We start from the raw sequence: 16,604 nt of genomic DNA, 5'->3' as shown, positions 1-16,604 counted from the left end.
CTCCTAGGAAGCTGAGCTCGACCCCTAGAGGTGGGGAAAGGAGTTAGATGGTCTATATTATGCCTTCTCTTGCTCATTTTCATGGTTGGACTCTTGTGGGAGAAGTATTATTGTATATTGTACATCTATTACTGCAAATTTAAGGAAAAGGAAGGCCAGGGTTTTGCAGACATCATTGTGGATTCTTGTGGATTGTTGTGTTGATGGTGTGTTCTCTACATGTTATTGTAAGTGTGTTTATGTGTTCCATCTCTTTCTTTGCTGCTAATTGAACAGATGAAGTGATAAAGTTTGAATTCATGCATGCCATGCTCAGCTTTTAATTTTGTTTAATATTTATGTTTTCCACTGTCTAAAGAGGATTCAAAGTCATTGTTTGCCCTCTTTAGCTCCCTCTTCTATCATTCTTGATCATCCATCTCAGCTTAAGGCATCATCACAAACTCTTACCTTGCCCCAAAGACCCACCTGCGAAAACTGAGCTCAATCCCCACACCCTGAATTGCACTCCCTCCAATTGCCACCAAAAACCCCAAAAATCTTTAAATCAACCTCCCTTATCAATTTACTAGCCTAAAATCTTTATTCCTAATTGGTCAGCTCATCCTATTGAAAGATCTACCGAGTTTGACCGGAGAGAGCCTTCTCATACCCCGTAGGGCTAGCTACGAGGTGAAATGGTTTGATGTTGCCTTGAAGGTTTACCTTCCTCAGCCTAGGGTGAAATCTCAAGCGCTAACACAGTGCATGTCACAATTGATAATCTCAAAAGGTAACAAAGACATACAATTTAAAGGAAATAATGAACAACTCACCTAATCAAAGCAATGGACCGTGCAAGTACAAATAGGCCATTTAAGTAACTAATCTCCATAATATCAATCTCTTGCTGGCTAAAAACTCCACTAACAACAAGGAGGTCCAGGAAAAGCAATCCTATTGCACCATCAACATTGAGAACCAAATTATTTGCTTTGGAAAGAGTGTAGGTCTCCGCTTGCAGGGCATAGTCCATGTACTTAACAACAAGAAAGTGTGTACATGCATATTCTTGCAAAAGCTCTACTCTCTTTTCACAGTTGGCTCCTCTCTTGATCCTTCAGCAAAACAATCAACTTTTGGAGTTAGATTAAATACAGAGAAATGGTTGTATTCAAGAAGAAAATGGAGTTATCTTACTTTCTAGCTCTAGATGGTAGGCACCTGTGACCAATCCTTGCAATGTGAATACCTTTATTCTTCATTCCATCCAAAAATTCATACAATGATAAACCGTAAAGGGCACAAAGCATAATAATTTATACTCTATTTGAGAAATTTATCAAGAAAAACTAATAATGGGATAATATGATTGTTCTTTTTATACCCACATTACGTTCCCCAAAAGCATTCACTTGCACAATTAACCAAACAATTTTGATATGATTACCATGTCATGTGTATCCTCGAAGTATCTTGCAACATCATCAATAGCCCTTCCAAATCGTGGACCAATGGTAAGGAGGCTTGTTTCACAATAATGGACCATAATTTATAGCAAATATATTATCGATACCACTCTAGAAAGGATCCTTCTAAAAATTTTGTTGTCATTGTCAGTAAGTACTAACCACTAAATATTCATTAGAGAAATTTTGACATATAAACTAAGCCTCTTAAGGAATATTATAAAATTATAGTGGAAATAATAAAATAAGATTAAATTACATCATCAAATTTTAGAGAGAGACAGAGAAAAAAAAAATTTACTTTTTCAACTTGTATTTGTTGGAAATAATACTGAGAGGGGGGGGGGGGGGGGGCGGGGTGAATCAGTATTATCAAATCAACATAACTTTTTCATTTCCGTATTAAGATTCATATACGCTACTTCACTTAAGGAAAACCGCGTGTATACGCAACTGTGTGTAATGAAACAAGCGTATATCCAGTAAACTTATGATTCAGTTAGTTGATCCTTAATGAGTGCATCAGAACATTATTAACCATATGAACAATAAACAAGAGCAGTAAAATAGAACAGATCATCACACACATGAACACCATGATGTAAGGTGGAAACCCAATGTGGGTGAAAACTGTTAGATACCTATACCAATAGGTTTCATATTTCATGATTGGCAAAGAAAGTTCCAAATATGCTCTGCTTTGGTGATACAAAGATCCCATATTTCCAAGGGAATGCAATATGTGTACATAGCTTGATGTTGACTAAATTTTTTATGGATGGTCCAACAGCCTAATTTGGATCATGCCATGTTTCAATTTCTTGTCATAAGAATAGAGAAAGAAGCCTGTCCAAACTGCTTAATCTTGGCAGGCCAGTAGTTAGGTAGAGAATTAAGGTTCCCAATTGTTTAATCTGGGGCCTTGGAGGTAATAAGGTTAGTTGTAGATAGAAAAGCAAAGAAAAAAGCAAAAAGAAAAGAAAAGAACAAGTGAGGGTTTGCTAGTCCAAGTGCACCCTCTATGAAGAAACAAAAAATGCTAGGCAAGTAGATGGGTAGGTAGATGGGGTTGCAGAAGTGTCAACTCTTTTCAATTTTGTTGGTCTAAAGCAAGAAAACTTCATTGGATAGAGAAGCTCCTCTTCTCTATCATTTTTGCAGCATCACCATGGAGCATGTCTAACCCCCTGATTACCCCCATTACACTCATTACTAACATCCCAATACTACCTATGCTCATGGAAGAAGTCAAAGTCTTTTGTTGGTTCTTGTTTCTTTAAAAGCCACATTTCTTGTGTAAAAATTCTTTTCATTTTGATCTACTTCCTAAACTAAGTTGATTTCATATAAAACTTAGTGTTTTTCCCCCCTCATCCACCTTTTCCACTCATACTAACTGCTAATCTATCACTATTTAACTCCCTATACCCCCTATTCCCCCTATTACTATGTAAATTATGCAAAAAACCCCAAAAATCTATATATCCCCTCCCCGAGCATTATAGCTCTATGATTGGCTTTGAATGTTTGCAAGCGCTAAAACATTGAGCGCGACCCAAAGAGTACTGAAAAATTAATCTTGGGATTAATCCGAGATCTGATTGGATTAATAACCTAAACCCTCTTTGTAAATAAACCTGTGCAAAGCCACTTTTTAACCCGTAACACTGTTAAAAACCCAAAAACCCCACTTTTGCTAATGTTCCGCCGGGCGCATATTTCAACAAGTAATAATATTTTATTTTGCCCCACCTAACCGTATCGCCCTGACAACTTGCCCTCCCGCCAGCCGTCGGATCTGGGCTTTCCCATCCGACGGCCCTCATCAATTTCGGAGCGGCCCCGATGTACTGCCATTAGCGTCCGAAATTTGACGTCCGCTGACGTATGGGCAGGGACACGCGCCGCTATCTCACTGGATCGGGCGGCCCTCTGACATTCCCGCTTCCATATGAAGGGCGGTCCGATATCATACCGCTTACGGCTTACGGTTTTCCGCTGTCCTGTCATGCCAACGTCACGCCACCTCACTGCCGCATCAACGCCCCCGCCCGCCATCGCTCGGAGCTGTCACGCCACCAATGCAGTCCCCGTGGACCACTCATAGGCCACCACGTCACCCGATGACGTCATGCTGACGTCACCCGAACCTGACCCCACCTGATGACATCATGCTGACGTCACCCAAATTTTCGCGCCAACCCCAAAAAGTCCATATTTGGCCGAATTTTGCCATTTTTGCGCATTTTTATGTGTTTTTCTGCTCTGCCTCCTGCATGTATTTTCACGTCCTTTGCTGCCGCACCTTGCCAAGACCGTTCAGAGCTGCTGCCGCCCAGAATTCAACTGCAACCAAGCTCAAATACTGCCATTAAACCAGGTATTTGTCAATTCCCCAACTGCGCGCTCTGTTTCGTCCTGCATTGTTAAAAAACCATTAAATTTGACCATTTTTCCTGGAGAAATAGGCCTGCTACGCCTTAAAACCAATTCCATCAGTTTTTAACCGGCCAATTGTGCCCAATTACACCCCTGTTGCTCTGAAACAGGCTGTAATTCAGCAAATTACTTCACCTACCGCGCAGGATGGTATTTCTCGCAAAAATAGTCGAAATTTAACCCAGATTCGATTGTAAAACATGGATACACCAGTAGCACCTGTTTCCCTGAATGTTGCTCCATTAAATGCCCCTCAGAGAGAGTTGGAGTGGAAACCATTAGCAGATAAAGATTACCAAATATCAGAGGAAATGCTAATGCATAGCAAGTATCACATTCACTTGCTAAATGAATTGAAAATTAAGCATAATAGTGGAATTGATGTATTGGGCATTTGGCACTCTTTCCTCCCCATCTTCAAGCTCCCTCAGGTCAATGTGTTTCCTGACCTAATCCATCGGTGTGCTGCCTGCTATGACCCCACTCATAGGGCTGTGCTTGACCCTTCAGGCTCAGTTGTTTTTTATGTCAAACCCTGCAGCCATTAGAGAGATGCTAAACTTCGAAACTGCTAAGAATTTAGTTCCTTTATCAATGATGGATCTGATAAAACAAGGAGTTAAATTGACAGATGCTCAAATCACCAAGATAAATCAAATGTTCGTCAATTCTACCTCTGAGACCATGAAGTACCCTCCCATCCATTATGTATACCTAAATCAATTGGGCACAGACCTTGCAGACATGATTAGTCCCATATTGGGCTATAATTCAATAGAAATTGTTGATGAAACTGTGCTGGTGATGATGGCCATGTTCTCCCCTGGTAAGCCCCCAATCTGTTATGACTATGCCACTTACATCTCCAATAAAATACATGAGCAATTGATAGACTTGGAAAGAGAAAGGGTGTTCAGATACACCTCCTATATCTATCATTTAATCCTATACTATCAGCATGAGAAATTTCCTTTTCCTGTGAAAAGAATGGATGCACAAGGCAATCCAAGGTCAGTGGTCTATTGGTCCTCTGTTTTCCACCGTAGGTCTTATTCCCCATTCACTTATTGTGAGTTTATATACCTCTTCATCCACCCAGCCATGTCTCTGCTTCTGAGCTCACCTCCTCCAAGACTAACTGATGAGATGCAGAGAATTCTTCAGTTATCCAAGGTATACAGCATTGGGGATTGGTATTTTTACCAAAACCACACAGTTATCAGAATATATGGGTGTGAGTTGGCCCCATACAGATTGCCCAGATATGTGCCTATGAGATTGTTTTCCCTTGAGTATTTTAGGCAATTTGGGAATGTTGATGTACTCCATTTTTCAAGCAAGGGCAAGAAAGCACAGCTAAAAGTCAGAAACCAATTAGGCCCCTTCATCTACAATAAAAGGGAGGAAGCTTGGCAAGAAGCAGATAGAATGCTAAATGGCCTTGGCTTACAGACCAGCTTCCTTTGGGCACCATACGACCCCAATCATTTCATAAGCTTAAGAAGGGTCAGATATAGGCTGGCCAGTTATGATCACATAAGGTTGCCTCACATAGAAAAATATGCAAATCAACTAGAATGGAAGGAAGGCACCTTAGAAGAGGCTACCACACAAGAAGAATTAGCTCAAAGAGGAATAAGAAATCTCCAAAAGTTGGCTGACTTAGAGCTTTGTTCACAGGTATTTTCTCTTCCAAACACTCAAGTGGGAGCAGCTGCCTCATCATCCACAGCTCCACAAAAGGCAGCCCAAGCCCCAATTACAGCAGAGACTTCAGCCAAGGATAAAGGCATGGAAACAGAACAACAAAAGGCCCCTGAAGAGCAGAGATCAGTCCAAGAAGAACAGCCTGAAAATCATCCTGAACAGCAAGAAGAAATGGCAGAGGCTCCTGGTCCTAATGATGACCAAATGCAAGAAAAGGAGGCCCCAGTGCAGAATGTTACAGTAGAGACTTCGGTGCTCCAAACCCCTATCAATGAAGAGAGGGGTAAGAAGAGAGATAGAGAGGAACAGACTCCCCTTAGTACCGCAACATCACAGCAAGGGGAAAAGAGACAAAGGCTCAATCCTTTTTTAGAGGAAGAGATGCCTTTTGGTCAAACTCAGATGGGTCCCCCCAGCACAGAGGTATCAGCTAGCTCATTACAGGAAGAGCAGCAAAGAATACTTGGAGGAGAGGTCAGCTCCTCAGAGCAACAAAGAAAGGGTGAGTCTAGCATAAAGAAACAATTCATAGACATGAAGACCAGAAATGAGCCAGTGAGGTTACAGCTGTACAATCTCTTGTTGAAAATGGCTCCTACAAACCAACAGAGGTTGATGTCTGCATATGATGTGCAAGAGGGCAAAATGATAATGAGCCATTTCATGCCCACAACGCTGCAGCCACAGTCTACAGCTGATTATATAAGAACAAACTTGGAAATCTTGTCCAAGGACATCCACCCAATGGATCAAATTGAATTGCACAAACAGACGGGTGAGATGGCATATGCTACTCTAGCAGATAAAACATTGATAAATTATAGATTGCAGAATTCTTTGAATAATACCACTGCACAATTGGAGTTAGAAAAGGCATCCTCCCAGGCTAAAGACAACAGGATAAGGTCTTTGGAGGATATAATCATAGAGCTTGGGCATGATCCAAAGGACCCTAAAGCTATAAAGGAGCTGCTAAAGATAAGGGATTCAGACATTACAGCCTTAAGAAAGACGATGAAGATCCCAGCAACCCTTCACCCTCAAACAGAAGAGGTTGCCCAGCAAAGGCAGGACCAAGATGTAGCAACCATGCTGGTATCACTCCATAAACAACTTGTCCAGACAGAGGGAAGATTGGTAGAAACAGAGGCTGCACTGCAGGCAGCCCTTCAATAGAAAGAAGGAGGCCAAACATCTCAGCCCCCTCAGCAAGTAATCGACCTTGATGAACCCCCTCAAATTGTCATTCCTCCTACAGCACCAACATCAGAGCAGGCTCCAAGCCTGGACATGCAGAAGTTGATGAATGAGATTCAAGTCCTAGAATCCCAGATGGCAGAGCTGAATGAAGCCAAGGAGAAATTGGTCACACTTAATGAGAAACATAATAAATCCAAGCAATAGGTGGCAGAAAAGACAAGGGAAGTAAGGACCTTGGAAAGAAAAATCAAAGAGCTAGAGAAAGAGATGAACATGGGCAAAGCAATAACAGAGCTCAAGAAAATCACATGGTTAAATATTAGTCAATCAATCACAGACCAATGGCAATATATAGAGACCATCCATGAGCAAATGGATTTGCTGGGCAAGGCTTATGCAGAAAGTAAAAAAGCCAGAGCTTCTCTAGGAAGTATGCCAGATGTAGCTACCAGAATGATCAATGTGTTGAACAAAAAAACTGGCATACAGTTAGCACACATGGGTATCAGAGATAGAACTGATACAATTTTGCTGATCAAAAGGGTACTCATCCTCAGAAACTATGTACAGGCACTAGAAAGAAAATGTCAGGATATTCAAGCAGAGGTAAATGCTTTTGGTGCCAAGATCACAGCATTATATGACAGGGGACTCCCCAGTTTACTAAACAGCGCAGGAAGGCTATATTCTCGTGAGCAATATGAAAAAAGAGTCAACAACTACATCACTGATCAATTGACTACCTCATCTAGCACTTCGGAAGGAACTGGGCCGCTCACAGGACAAGAGCTATATGATAAACTAGAAAATCTGTTTTATATAGAACATGAAATCAATCATCTGTTTGAAGTCCCCCCTAATTACTACAAATATACAGATGCAGATGAGACACTCCTCAAGATGCGAAGGCATCATATGCCCACTGATCAATGGTGGACAGATATGATAAAGACTTTGTTGTGATTTGATAAAATAATTTAATCAAATGCATTTTACAGCAAGCAGAGAATCAATAAAGAAGTCACAGATCAGCAACCACAGGTCAAAGATTACAGGTCAGCATCCCAAAGGCATCAGAGCCGCAACGTGTCATCTACAGCAGCCGTCATCTGCAGGAGCCGTCCAAGAATTAACGCAGCCGGCCCTTGGGCCCAAAAGTCATCCTCAACCGACTAACAGCAAATAGCTGTTATGTACCTTTACTACAGGCTTTAAATTTTGTAATAACTTCACTGTACAAAGTTGGTAGAGATAGTTATTGCTCAATAACTATCATTCTAGATATTTTACTTGATATTTTTGTATAAAATCTCCCCCACGCAGTTCATTTGGGGGTTGTTGTTTACTTCTGTTGTTGAAGAAAGAGAACTCGGCTGTAATCTCTGGAGAAATAATACAGAAAAGCTTTGGGGTTTGCAGAAATTGGTCTTACTGATGCTTGCTATCTTGGAACTACTGAATGCTGCAGGATTCTAGTGCTGTGTCTTGATATAATAAGTTTTCTCTATCTCTTTTCATGTTTGTTATCAGTTAAACTCATATCTTTCATATGTTAAATCTAAACTTAGGAAGAAAGAAAAAGAATAGCTCAGGATTTGTCCATGGAGACACCCTGATTTCAATCTGTCTTCGCTATAAATGTTTTCTATAGGCTCAGCTGTTTAATTGGAATTCTTAACTGCTCCAACAAATTCTGAATCTTTCACAGTTTCTATTCAGTAATTCATGTATGCTACTAAGTAGAAATTGCTGTTCAAATTGTTATCACACAGTCTATAATTCCATCTCCCACTGTTTCACTCACTAATCAGGATTTATATCAAGAATATTCATCTAGCCTTGCAGTAAAACTTTCTCCATTACAGGCACCAGTACTGTCCCAAATCTCTGACTCCATATGCCCAATGGACTAACATCTCCCAAACATTTCATGCCCTTCTCACAACAACTGTTCACAACCAAAACTTTAAACAAAAAACTAAACCCATAACTAGCCTAAAATCTTTACAAAACAAAGCTAAAACTTAAAGAGAGAGCCCTCTCTGATTACAGGTAGGCTAGGACCTATAATCCAAAGCTTGGTTAGTGGTTACCCCGACCGTATTCCCTTGGGAGTCATAGGGAACAACCTGGGTGTTAACATAATTGGCGACTCCACTGGGGAAGAGCATATTTTCAGCTGCTGTCTATTCTTAGACAGTGGTTCCAAAAGCTTAAACAGTCCCTTTAAAACAGTTCTAAAAACAACCTCAAAAAATACCAAAAACAAGTTCAGAAGCTGGCTCCTAAGAAAAGAACTAGGCACACCAGGTCAAATCCTGACCCAAATCCCCCACCTGTTTTTGATAATCCAAATCTCATCCCTAAAACTCTTAGGAACCAGAACAATCTCCTGAAGCTAGCCCTGAGGCAGGTCAGCAAAGTTTTATTCCAACCCCCGCTAAGCCATTTATTCACCTCCATATAAGTCATTCTTCACCCTCTTCATCATCCACTTCACAGAGCATATTGTCCACACCCAACACACAGACTGCTGTTGTTATCCCTGTTGTCCCACTTATTCTCCCAAATATGGCTAACCGTTATGCTCCACTTCAGTTACCTGGTAATCCTGGGGCTATGCCTCAGGACTACCAAAGCAAGGTTACTTATTTTGATGGGACCGGTACATACACTGCTTTACAGCATACTAGGAAAATGCAAGATTACTTTGAGAACTATGAGATAGATGATGATGATGTAAGGATGAAAATTTTTGTCCAAAGTTTGACAGGTGAAGTAAGAACCTGGTTCAGGGCCCTGACCCCAAATTCAATAGCTGATTCGGGTGCCCTTTATCAGTCCTTCTTAAACCGATGGGAAAAGAAAAAGGACCCTCTGCACATTCTATCTGAATATGACACCATAAGAAGAGGTGTTATAGACATTTTTGTGCCTTACAGCATGGAGCATGAAATGTCAATAATCTGAGGGATCTAAAGTCCCTAAACATGTTGTTCTTACCCTTAGAGGAACAAGGTCAGCAAACCACAGCACTGCAAATCAGTTCTTCACTGAAAAACACTCAAAAACAGGTCAGTTTTGGATCAAAGCAGCTGCTCCACTAAGCATCTGTGCTGAATGTCAAAAGCTCTATGGTGTACCTGCGCTGCATTGCAAGTGCAACAAAGGCTACCTGCGCTGGGCGTACTTCGACATGTGGAGGAATCTTTCTCTCAATGTGCCAGTGCCCAGGAAGCTTCCAAAAAGACACTTGATCATAAGATTCGCCTAATGATGAGTTAAGAGCTTCTGAAACTCCAAGTGGAAGATAGAAACTCCGAGTGAAGAACTGAAGAACAACTGGAGTTGAAGAGGACAACAAGTCACACATCAAGCTCACTTATCTTCACTCCAAAACTCTATATAAGGATCTCATCCCATGGGATCTGGAGGGGGGAATTTAGCGCGAAGAATTGCTGTTGGTTTACAGTTGAGAGTATTGGGTGATTGCTTGAGGGAGGTGAAGAAGAGATTTCTCTCCGTCGGGAAGGTGATGCTGGATTGGACCTTTCATGGTTGTATCACCGCCTGAACCTTACTTCCATATATTAATAAAGCATTTGAGGTTCTTCTATTCGCATGTGTTTCAATGGTGTATTGTCTTACTTGCGTCTTTGATTTATGCTAATCCTTGAATCGATTATGAATGCATGCTTCTTGTAGTTTCCTTTTCTTGTCTTATTTGCAGGATCTCGTGTAGCTGGGCCCGTGAAAAGACTTGGAGCTGGGAGCAAGCGGCAAACAAAGGAGATTGGATCGACCATTTGCGCAAGACATCGGTAAGTGGATCTCTCCTTTTATCTCTTGCATGTCATAAAGAAGAAACTTTAGATAGCTTTGCTTTCAGCTGTTGCTAAGGAACTGTCACCCTTAGAGTGGGTTAGGGTCATTCCGAGTTGGATACTTTCCCCCACAACAGACTGGCGACTCCGCTGGGGATCGTGTCTTGTTGGTAGCTTGTGTTTCTTGCTATTCATTTCTTAAACAAAGGAGTACCGAATCGAACTGCATTCGAGTCTTCGAATGCAAAGTAGAGGGCAGCTACTCTAGCCCAGTGCTGGGCATGTTTATGATTTGAAGAGCTGATCCACAAGGACTCTTTTTAGCTCTTTGTGATAGTGTTCATCTTCCTTTAATCATCCTCTAGTGTATACTTGACTGATAGCCTCTGATTTGGCCAAAAACCATTGATTTTTGAGCAAACTGTGACCCGGAATCTGAGAGAGACGAGAGTTGTCTCTTCAGTGCAGCTGCAACAAAGGCTACCTGCACTGCAACGCAGGTCCCGAAGGGGCTACCTGCGCTGCATGTCAGATTGACAGTGCAGCACCTGCGCTGATCCAGTTTTGCCTTGTGCAACTGGGATTCCCCACTGTCTGTTGCCCAGTTTTCAGTATTGTTTTTGCAGCCTGTTGTCAACCTGTATACCCAGCTGAAACCACTTCTCTTTGCCTTCATTCCGCCTCAGTTGTATGAAGAAACCGTGATTGTTCTTATTGTATTTCTTGCTGTCATTCACAGTTTCCCATAGCGAAAGTGAACTAGTCTTGCTATGACCTCTTGGATCTAGACCTATGAGAAAGTGTCGTTGTGATTCTAAGAGCTAGTTTATTGCTGTTCATAGCTGCTTGAGCATTTGCTTTCGTTATATGGTTCGAATTTCAGTATTTCTTGTGTTGAAACGAGTGAATCTTAAGGTGTTCTTTTGATTATTGGACAAAACTTGTTTGCTTTCGCTTGAAATTGAATTCGAAATTATACAACAGCTTTCTTTTTGTAATACATCAACATTAAGGAAGAAGAAAAGAAATACTTGCATTGTGCATGTGCATTTTGACAGTTTGCATGTCGATTTAGGAAAAGTGCATCAGTGTGTGCTCTATGATCTGTTTGAAAAGATGATGTCTTTCTTTTCCTTCAGTAGTTAAGGTTTTCATAAGTTGAAAGAATTGAAAAAGCTTGCTTATCATTCTTAGACTGCATTTAGGAGTTGTATCATACATCACGTGGTGATCCATAAAGGCAAACTGCTAAGCAAGATCAACCTAAAAAGAACTGAATTTATCTAACAACGCTTTGAAACATAACGAAACACAGTAGAGGTCTAGGTAGAGACGTGAACCGGCGTCGTTAAACATAGTGACTGTCGATCTCTACGAAGGTGGGTGATTCCTCCTGAGGGACGATAGCACTAATACGGACTTGTGCCCCCGCGTACCGTCGCGTATATTGGGGGACCCCTATAGGAACAAAGCCTTTATCCATAGGAAGCCGTGTCGGCCGCCCTACTGATCGCGATGCAGTGAACACAGCATTCACGAAGATCGACCACTCGTACCGTAAAACGTATTCTGTGGTTTCGCGAAAGGTTTGGCACACCCTCTGCCTAGAACTCCAGAGTAGTTTCTTTTGGCCTTTTTCAAACTCTATAACTGAAAAAGTCCATCCGAGCATTTGTCACTTCGGGCTCGTTAATACATCGAAGGAGACTAGAGTCATCTTTAGCTTTTTCTCGACTCTTAAAACATGAAAAAGCAAGTTGTGTCTTAAAAGCGTCTAAAATTAATTCAATTCGAAAACACATTTTACCCTGTGCATTGTTGGTTGATCAAGTAATCCGCAATCGTGGAAGAAAGTCAATCGATGAACCGTCGTTCGCGGAGGAACACGAGACAAACGTCTTTGTCCCCGGAATCGAAAACAACCCGGGCAAAGCGACCTCGTTCAACTGGTTCCAAATCTCCTGTCAAAGTTAGAACAAGTGTTCCAACGACATCTGAGGTTCCGGTTACTCCAAACATTTCTGGAAACCCTGCCCCTATTGAAGAAGTTCAACAGCCCCAGAAGGACAGTAACACTGATCCTAGTCTGAGAGCAAATACTTGTGTTACTGAATCAGGTCCATCAGTGATCGGTTCAGAGAGTCTTGCTCCTCAAACAACTGTCGCTGTCGAAACAACCCCTTCTTCGGCACCAGAAATATTCTACGGACCTGACGGTCTTCCTCTTCCACCCGGTCTGATCGCAATAGAAGAAATTGTAGAAGATCCGCAAGCAACTACTCCAACACATTTTGGAGCAGGGATCACTCTACTTCCTACTGCATCAGAAGCTAGCCTATCACCCAGAGAAGTTCCTGAAGAATCACTAGGCAATCTATTGGATAGACTCAAAATGTCTGAACAACCGTCGACATCTAGGACTGTGCCAAATGACACAGCGACAGCAGAACTCCCTGCAGTCATTCCGACAATGTTCGCCGGCATACCATCTGTCCCTAACTCTCAACAGCTGGAGGGGGTCCCTTCGGGGGCCATGACGACAGTATGGTCTGTTCCTGTTTGTTCTCCCGGGATAATACCCGGTAACTCCTATGTTGGAACTCAACAAATTGATCCTTTCGGAAATCAGTTTGGGCAATCCGGTCCTCGAGGTGTAATAAATCCTCTCGGTTCCGGACCACCACCGTATGGGGGGCAATATGCTTTTTCATTACCCCCTCCGGGAGGTTACCCATACGGGAGTTCACAACCATACTCAGGTTATACTGGAATAACTACAAGTGGTTGGATACCTATGCTACCCCAGCAACCAAGAGTTGTGTATTCTATGCAACAACAGATGCCTGTGACGAACATCCCGACGACACCAGCAATTGTGACTGTGTCGCAAGTTCAAACGATACCTGTTGCATGTCAACCTCAGTTTTCTCAGGTTGTAATGCAACAACCCTTTGACCCTGCAACCCAACCACAATCGCCGACTGGCGGGGCGACACAAGCACAAACGGTACCCCCCATCTTGGCCCAGTGGTAAGCATCGCACAACAACCAATGGTATCACAACCATGGTTGGTGCAGTATCAACAACCGCAGTTCCAGCAAGTGTACCAAGGTACCGAGCAGCAAATTTTTGCGAACAATGGACAACCGTACCTACAATACGGTCAAAACCAACCACTCTATGGTGGAGTAGTCCATCAACCGTATCAATCATATCAGCATCAATTACATTATGCTGGTATGCAAAGACCAACTGCTCAGGCGATTCCATCGTATCCTGGGTACGCTTCACCTAATCTGAGTCAACAGCTGCCATTCGTGGCAACTCTAGAGTTACCCGATTTACATCGGTTGACAAACGATCCGATTGCTTATGCCCCTTGGTGGCCAGCGATTCCTCACAAACTTCCCTCCGACATTCCTAAATTCAATGGAAATCCAGGTGAAGACCCGTCGAATCACGTCATGACCTTTCATCTGTGGTGTTCATCGAACACTCTGAACGATGATTCGATAAGACTTCGCCTCTTCCAGAGGACATTGACAGGTCCGGCGGCTAAATGGTATATAGAATTGCCAAGAGCCTCTTTCGACAATTTCAGCTCCTTAGCCACGACTTTCTTAACCCATTTTCAATTACCTATCAGGTATGAAACAGGAACCGAGATACTGACCAACTTCAAACAGACGACAGCTACTCACATATCTGATCATATACATGAGTGGCGTCGCCGTCGTAGGATGGTGAAAACATACGTTCCTGATCAGCTATTAGCTGAATGGTTTATAAAGTCATTACTTCCGGCTATAACGGAAGATGTGGCCAAGGGGGGAGTCGTAACAGAGGAGCAAGTCATTGCTCGTGCTCAATATTTAGACTTAGTATATACTCAGTCTGGCACGCTCTATGACAAAATACCTGATGCCCCCAGACCTGAATTTTCAATTCCTCCCCCTCCTAAATCGAATATTGACTCTCATGCCGGAGATGGCGTGATTGGCACTGCAAGCGCGAAGTCGAAAAAGGCTTCACCTCAGAAAGCCCGTAAGACTTCAGATCGAAATGCCCATGAAGAGATTCTTGCTTCGGAAGTAAATGCCATATCAGCAGATAAAGGCAAAGAAACCAATCAACCAGGAAGCAAGAAGAAGCAAAACAAAGGGAAGAAGAAGCAACAGGATGATCCGTCACCTGAAAAAACTTCTTCAAACTCTCCTGAGAAAGGGAAAAAGAAATGGTCCTGTATGATATGTGACGAAGATCACAAGACAACAGATTGTCCATACAAAGCTGAGCTCAAGAGATTCTTTAAAAGTCCAAAGAACCCAGCTGTGTTGACTGATCCATTTCCCAATCCAGGTCAAAATATGGTTGATAGTGGAAATGCTTCCCCGTCGCAAGTGCTGATGTTGTCGATCTCTAAGCAGCAAAATGATGCTTTGATTTCGACAAGGAGCAAAGATTACGGGAATCCGCAACTGTCAAACGAAAAAGGTAAAGATCAACCTAGTAGTTCGACAACAACTTCGACAGAAGTTGTCCCACCCATAATGCCAGAATTAACGATAAAACCACCTAAGGGTGTAGTACACAAGTCGACGTTTAATCCTCGTGCCAGAGCGGCGCAACATTATAACATAGTAGAAGATTTGGCTCAATCGCCATCCGCTATGTCGACTCTAGAAGTACTACAAAATTGTCCATCCCAAAGGCAGGCATTGTTATCGGCAATAGGGGGGGTTGATCCTAAGGATTCCAATCTTGTGTCCTTTGATCACAAAGGGTATGACCCTCAGTTACCAGCTCAACTAGCTTTCCTTATTCAAGTGAAGGCCCTCAACAAAACTGTTCACAGAACAATTATTGACGAGGGGGCATCGACATGTATTATGTCAATGAGCTGCTGGAAAACGCTAGGGTCACCAACCTTGTCGAGATCTTCGACAACACTAAAGGCTTTCGACGGTAGGACATATACCCCTTACGGTATCCTAAGTAACTTGAAAGTTGAACTAGGTGGAAAAACAGTAGAGATTGATGTTGAAGTCATAGATGGAAATCTGGATTACAACATCCTACTGGGAAGACCATGGATTTATGCCATGGCAGCTGTCGTGTCGACTTATTTTAGGAAGATCGCATTCCCGTTTGAAGGAGGGATTACGGTCGTCGACCAACAGAACTTCCTCCTTAATGGTTCACAAGTTACGGGAAGCATTCCCATGATCCATGAAAGCGACCATTCAATTCAAGATATAGGAGTAGGCCTGTTGAAAGACCCCACGATGATGGGGACTTTCTCGCTACCAAATCATATGTACATAGGAAATGTACCATTGGTGGCTACCTGCAACATGATATCTTCCACGAAGGTCGCAAAAGACAAAGTCGTCATGGATCGGGCAATGGTGTTGCACCCGAGCCCAATCGAAATATTGTAGCAATCAATGTTTCAGGCATGGGAGGCGAGCCCAAATCAATGCTCGTCAAGCATTTGGGTAGATAGGTCAGGAGAATGTGGTACCCCTTTGGATCCTTGGTCACGAGTGCATGCAAGTGACGAAGGAATCCTGCAATCAATGTGGATTGAGGGGGCACCATGGGATGATAACCACCATCGTTCCCTTCCAAAGGAAGATACTCAAGGCGACCTGTATCACCCTTCAGTATTTGAATTCCTAACAAATACTGTAAATACGGTGGACTCCGAGAGAAACCTATCCAATATAGAAGAGACTATAGCCATAAATATCTCGACCAAAACAGACATTGTAGAGAATATTTATGTCGGCAAAGGTTGTTCCCCTTCAGAACAAGAAATATATAAAGCTCTTTTCCGCGAATTTAGAGATGTCTTTGCTTGGTCATATGATGAAATGCCAGGCATTGACTCGAGTATCGTTGAACATGAAATTAAGATGTATCCTGATGTCAAACCAGTAAGACAACGGCTTCGGCAGGTGCACCCCAAGAAAGCCGCTGCCA

The sequence above is a fragment of the Pinus tabuliformis genome, chromosome 1_1 (assembly GCF_031772625.1).
Source record: "Pinus tabuliformis cultivar Carrire ecotype Pingquan chromosome 1_1, CPIR1, whole genome shotgun sequence".
NCBI lineage: Eukaryota > Viridiplantae > Streptophyta > Pinopsida > Pinales > Pinaceae > Pinus > Pinus tabuliformis.
This window is presented reverse-complemented; position numbering follows the sequence as displayed.